This window comes from Rhipicephalus sanguineus, chromosome 10 (assembly GCF_013339695.2).
Source record: "Rhipicephalus sanguineus isolate Rsan-2018 chromosome 10, BIME_Rsan_1.4, whole genome shotgun sequence".
NCBI lineage: Eukaryota > Metazoa > Arthropoda > Arachnida > Ixodida > Ixodidae > Rhipicephalus > Rhipicephalus sanguineus.
Window position 1 is genome coordinate 7,174,529 of NC_051185.1, and position 6,000 is coordinate 7,180,528.

The following is a 6,000-nucleotide window of genomic DNA, read 5'->3' on the forward strand; positions in this document are numbered from 1 at the left end:
TGCCGCTGCTCTCCTTGCCGACCAGCTGGCGGGTGTTCATCTACTTACAAGGACGTCAGAAGAAAGTATCCGAACGATGGCGCAAGTACAGCTGTGCAGTCTTAGCTTGTCCGTAAGGGCATCACCTTTTTCGCAATAACGGATCACCCGACAGGTGTAGAGCTGCCACGACGCATAGCAACGTTAGCAACATATTCGCGATAGCGTGAAATCTTTCACCATTTCTTCTCCGAGAAGTTGCGCTGCCCAGAAACGTCTCAGATGTGCCGCAGTGACACAAAACGATGCTGGATACCACTGCTGTTGGCAATAATAGTTCGTACTACCTGGTTATTCGTCACAGTAAAAGAAAAACTTTACAGTGACCTAAAAAAGGAAAACGAATATATCTAAGTCAAATACAAAACGGTTCCGAATAAGCAATCAATGAATAGGTATACAGGTGGTTCACGTAACTAGAACTAGGTACATAAAAAAAGGTTAACCGCGACTGAATGAAACCGACTACATAGGGTTTACCGTCATGTGGCACTCATTACGGCATTTTTATTTGCGCTTATTGGGTTAATTAACTAAGGTCAATTATGGAACATTTTTAATATTCACTTTAGGGCCAAGTGCATTTCGTCACGTCGTATAGGACATTCAAAAACGACCGATTAATTTTTTTTTGTGGCGACGTAGTACATCCCCCGTGGGATCTTTTTCAGTCTTTTAAAGAAAGCCCACGAAATATGAAAAAAAAACCCGCAAAATTGCGCTGATGCGCTACCGTACTGCAGCACTCTCTACCGTGCTTCGAGCGAAACAACCGGGGCGCGGACCTTCAGCCAGCGGTTCTCATTGGCGATGACATTTGCTTGCCGTGTGCGGCCATCAAAAATGTTCACACGCTGTGAAGCCGATGCCTACAGCTGCGGCTGCTCATTTCGCCATGGTCCACGTGCCAGTTGTTTCGCTCGAACAACGTTTGAGAGCGCTGCAGCATGGTAGCGCACGAGGGCAATCACGTGGTCATATGTCGCGGGCTTCCATTAAACACCGCGAAAAATCGATATGCAGGATGTACGTTGCCAACAAAAAATGCGATCGGTCATTTTCAAATGCGCTCTACGAGCTTGCGAAACGCCCTTGGCCCTAAAGTGATTGTTAAAAATGTTGCCAAAAGTGAATATTAAAAGTGTTGCATAATTGATCTTAGTTAAATAAAAGGTTAAGCCTAGTATACAAAAGATGGCTGATCCCTCTGTCATAGGAATCGGTATAACACGAAAGTTAAACGTGTAGTCACAGAAGTTGCTTACTGTTTATAGTAGCTCTACTGTTTATAGTAACTCTATAAGCAGTACTTTACTATAAACAGTACTCTAAAATAAATAATTAAGGTAGCTTCGCACTAGTGATGCCAAGCCATAAGAGCGGGGACGTCAAGCGATAGCGGCACAGCTTCCCGCGATTGTTTCGTTAGCTGACGTAATACGAGGGAGGGCAGTAAAGATCGCAAAAAATATGAAAGGGTGTGTGGGATTCAGAAACGAACCATAGTACCAGCGCTAACGTTCGCGACTGCAGCTTTGTGCAATAAACCTGATATTTTGTTCGGGTTGGGGAGTTGGAGTTTAACCAATGACCAGAGGGCCTATTCGCATCTGGGACCCGTGGGAAAACCACACGTGAGGCAGTGCCATGGAATATTCGAGTGCTCGGTTAGCAACCACTTTTATGTAAGGCAAGGGAAGACAACCTATGAGAAATAAGGCAGAGCAGTGCAGGTTAACGCAGGGAAGGGCAAGGTTGGGTACTCTAGAAGAACTTGTTCCGGGGATAGCTGGGGTCTGAGCTTGTAGAACTAGCTATTCGTGACAACAATCAAGGAAAACGGGAGACCACCGGCGACGTTCACTTCAAGTTCTCTAACTCGCCCAACGCAACATCGTGTATCTAACGGCGTCGTGGCGGGCAGTTCTTTACTGTCGGCAAAAATAGCCCGTACGTTAGGCTGAAACACCCGACGTGCGAATTTCGAAAGCTTCAAGAAGTTTTGTTTATTCGCTACCTTTAAATATAGAAATATATACATTGCAATCCCAGAGTATCGAACAGGTTTCAGGGGATGCTCAATAAAAAGAACGTTGACCTTTTTTTTCTGGTATATGTGTTAGTCAACTTGATGCCGGAAGATTCAGAATTGAAATATTTCGAAACAATGCTTCATCAATCTCAATTGATTCACTGTTTTTCTTTCGTGTCTCTTTGCAAGAAGATGTGGTGCACAACTTGGCTATTAATATTTTTGTTATTGTAACCAATCAATCATAGCAAATTTCCAGATATAAAATGTTGGATAGCATATTTTATCCGTCTCAATTGACTTAATTTTGTTCTTTTGTGAGCCATTTAACGGTACGCGGTGGAACAGGGCCTTTCTTCTGTTTTCTTTTATTGAAATAATGAATAGGAGAGGTTGGTGCATTATGGCGACACCAGCGACTCCTTCCCGCTTAGCAGACGAAATATGCAATAAAAATAATTGTAAGAAGGGCACAAAATGTTATACAGTCGCACACAAGATGTTCAAATGCAGTACAATTGAACACCTCATGAGTCTCAAGTAGTCGAGCACGGTAGTCAACCTATTACCGCGAAATACACTAACTGCAACTCAAGTACATCATCGGTCTCATTTTATCCTCTATTTGTTGTTAGCGGCCATTTTTAAAGGGCCCCTGAACTACCGAAAGGTATAAACTTGGTTGAGGTGTTGCAGTTGTGCTCGAGTCTAGAACACGCGGCCGCGAGAATTTTCCGAAATTGCGCCGCAATAGCAGAGTTACACGCGTTTGATCATGGAAATGCTGCCCTGGTTTCTTTCACTCTTTCCTTCGCCACGGTCCGTTCCTTTGAGAAGGGACGGCTTGGACTATTTGATGCGTAATGACGAGTTATAGCGCTAACTGGGGTCGAAGAAGACAACAAGAGAACACCTCCGTTCCGGTATACCTCTTGTTTCTTCACCTTAAGGCTCGCAGCTAACTATCTTGGATCTGATGTCGCGCAACTCTGCACAACGTTGGTGTAAGACAGTACGACCGCTACAGGGAGCGAAGCGGTTTTCGTGCTCACTGTCGTCTCAACGCGAACTAAGCGGGGAGAGCACAGCACGTACATGGGTATACGAGCCGTCTGCTGATGTCTGTCGAGGTAGCGCCAGCGTCCTCGTGATAAAAGTTCGCAGTCAGGGGCGTAGCCAGAAATTTTTTTCGGGGGGGGGGGGGTTCAACCATACTCTATGTATGTTCGTGCGTGCGTTTGTATGTGTGCGTGCCTATATACGCAAGCAAAATTGAAAAATTTCGGGGGGGTTTGAACCCCCCCCCCCCCTTGGCTACGCCCCTGTTCGCAGTTGCTGCTCGAGCGACGCAGCTTCCTCCCGGCACCCCTTCATGCTCCTTCGCCCGACGAAAGATGGGCGGGGGGTGTTTTCTCTCTGCTTGAAGAGTCATCATAAGCAGACCTCGCAAGCGGGACGATGTTATCGCATGCACCATTCGTGCGACGGAGATGGACGTCTCGTTTCACCTCTGCTTCAGCCGCGTACGACCCCAGCGCCCGCGCGCTTTTACTATCGTGTGGCGATATTATCGATTTGGACTTTACATGAAACATGGCGCCGACGGCGACGGTGACGGCTTTCGAAACAATGCTTCATCAATCTCAATTGATTCGCTGTTTATCTGCCATGCCTCGTTGCAAGAAGATGTGGTGGGCAATTTGGCTATTAATATTTTTTCTATTGTAACCGATAATCGCAAATTCACAATTATAAAAACTTTCAAAGCATATTTCGTCGGTCTCAACTCATTTAATTTTGTTCTTTCGCTGATTATTTAAGGGTACGTTGTAGGACACCAGTCTTTCTTATAAGTACGGAGCACTTTAGGCGCCCGGGCTTTCGTATGCTGTCGTCGACTCATGTAGCTTGGCGTAACGCTGGCAGAACCACGTGTAGCATATAGCCACCTGTAGCGTATGAGAGCGCGCTCGCGCCAAGGAGAAGTCTTCGTCCTCTTGTTCTTCGAGCGCCTTGATGATGATATCAAGTGCGGAGAACTTTCGGGGCGCGGGCTGTCGTATGTTGTCGTGGCTTGGCGTCGCAGGCAAAACCACGTAAAAGAAAGGAAGCAAGCGAGAAATAGAGAAAGGGAAAAATAGGAAATAGAATCAGATATGAAGAGAGAAAAAAAGGCATAAAACTGGAAAAGAAAAAAAGAAAGAAAGGGAGGAGGAAAGAAAGAAAACCTAAGCGAAACAACGAAGGCTGCCCATCTTCGCATTTCATTCAGGCTCGGCATCACTATGGCGAAGCTGCCTTAATTTTGTTATTTTACAGTAGGCAACCTATTACCGCAAAATACACTTAAGTACTGCAACTCAAGTGCATCATTACTCTAAATTAATCCTATATATTTCTTTAACGGCCACTTTTGAAGAGCCCCTCAACCACCGAAAGGTCGAAATTTACTTGTGGTGTTGCTCGTGTGCACGAGTCTACAACGAATATTCGGCTTCGAGAATTTTCCGAAATGGCTCAGTAATAGCAGAGTTACACGCGTTTGATGCTCGGTATGCGGCCCTCGTTTATTTCGCTCTTTCCTTCGCTATGCTGCCTTCCTTAGAAGAGTGGCGGCTTGGACTGTTAGTACGCAATGACGAGAGTTACAACGCAAGCTGCGGATGAAGAGAGAATAAACGAGGACGAGAACAGCTCCGCTCCTGTAACTCTTTTTTTCTTCACCTTGCGTTGCATTATTACCTTTTGCCTGTTATGAACCAACTAGCCCATCAACGTGTTTTATTAAGCTTCGTTCGCTGACTCGTCTGTCCTCCGGGGAGGAGGAGCGCACGTACCTGCATGCGTGCAGTCAAACAGGTTCTTTCTGCTGGTGACATGACCAGACTCTATCTATGGTGACGTCACGACCAACTCTGGGGATACGGAAAGGAACGGATAGAAGCACGGGATTATTTTTTGAAATTTGCGGCGCGCCCGTGGCGCATAGCGCCGCCGCGTGTGGCACTGCTGATCGTGACGGCACTCTGATCCCGATGCGCGTGTTTACTTGAAATAATAAAAAAAAAACATATGGAGGACTGTTGAGGGGCCCTTTAAATAGTTGAGTTGGATGTTCGGCTTTTAGACAGTAGCGACCGTCTGCGACCCAGCTGAAATAGGCTTTGGAATGACAAAACTGGCCCAATATTTGCCGGTGAAAGCCATTGGCTCAGTCGATATAGGCTGAAAGGCGGCAAACTTGGCGCAGCATCGCCGGCGAAAGTCAATGGCTCAGCCAAGATCGGCTGGACGGCGGCAAACCTGGCCTAATATTGCCGGTTAAAACGCAATATTGGACGAGGGGCGGCAAAACTGGCCCAATATTGCCGGCGAAAATCAAAGGCTCTGCCGATAATGGCTCACTGCTGGCAGCATTGGGCCGTGATTGGGCCTCGCACAGGCGCCGTAAAACATACATCGGTCGGAAGTTGCGTGCTGCCTGGATCGCTAACGCGTGCCGCGTATTTATATCGTTAATACTGGAAATGTGCAGCACCAACAGTCGCAGCAGTCCAAGGTGGCGCAACAGTCCACTGTACCAATGCGCCGCCAGCGCCACGAGTGGCCAATGGTGGCCACTTCAATTTCAACTGGCGTGCTACGAACCGTCTCCGTCTGCTATAGGGAGCTTGCACGAACGGCGGCGACGCTATGCACTCTGGGTAGGCAGCCATTTTTTAGATGCGAAGTATCTTAAGGCGGAGCTCAATCCGGTGGTGGTGGTGGTGGTGGTGGTGTGCGGCGTGACCACCCTTACTGCGCATGCGCATACCCTCTCCACACACCTCCTCTCCACTCACCCTCTCACATCCCCTCTCCACTTTCCCTCCCCCTTCCCCTCTCCACTTTTCTTCTCCCCTTCCCCTCTCCACATTCCCTCTCCACAT